The following is a 948-nucleotide window of genomic DNA, read 5'->3' on the forward strand; positions in this document are numbered from 1 at the left end:
ACGTCGGATTATTACCCTAATCCAGGTGCTGTTTAGTTTATTGGGCAGTAATAACCTGCCATTATTTTGCAAGCATTATTTTGTCAGTTCTTATTGCATGGTATTTTTCCAGCAGTTTATGACCAAATCGAATAACTTATCATCTTAATAGTGTGCGTCACAGTAAAGCCTGATTTCTTGTGCGGGAAATTTCACAGAAAGGATTATGTTCTCAGAGATTCATGCACACACGATTATACACTCACGCCGAAACATGCACACGTCTGTACACAAGCACACACAAATGTGCTCACACAAGTATGCAGACACACGCGCCCACACATGCACTTCCACACACACTCACACTCACACTCTCACACACACACACACACACACACACACACACACACACACACACACACACACACACACACACACACACACACACACAGTTTGCAGACACATGCATGCACATGTTCAGGTGAGCTGGCACCCTGTAGCCATGGTGAGGTCTGCTGTCTAACGTCTAAAAGTGTTTCTCGGCACCCTGCTAATCCGTGCCACAGGGAGCACGTGGTTATTGAACACGTCTCGCTCCTCCGGATCCCAGATCCAGCGACGCCTTAGTTCATATTAGTATAATGAGGGGGAATTATGAAATAAATAAATACACATAAAGGACAAGAAAAAAATCCTCTCTACATAATTTTTAGCCCTGAAAATGATCTCTCCTCAGAGCTCAGTCTCTGTAATGTTATCTTTCGTTTTGCCGTTGCTGAATCTCATGTTTCACTACATGACCAGGATGAGCTCTGAGGAGAGTTGCATTTCTGAAGGTCTTAACTATAGTAAAAGCCCTGGAGCAACCAACCCAGAAGCTTTAGTCTTTTGTAGAGATGCCTCAGACTGAACGTTCTCCACAGCCTTTACTGCTTGGAAGAAGCAGAGGTACTACATGGTTTTATGACC

This window comes from Brachyhypopomus gauderio, unplaced genomic scaffold, assembly GCF_052324685.1.
Source record: "Brachyhypopomus gauderio isolate BG-103 unplaced genomic scaffold, BGAUD_0.2 sc229, whole genome shotgun sequence".
NCBI classification, from domain to species: domain Eukaryota; kingdom Metazoa; phylum Chordata; class Actinopteri; order Gymnotiformes; family Hypopomidae; genus Brachyhypopomus; species Brachyhypopomus gauderio.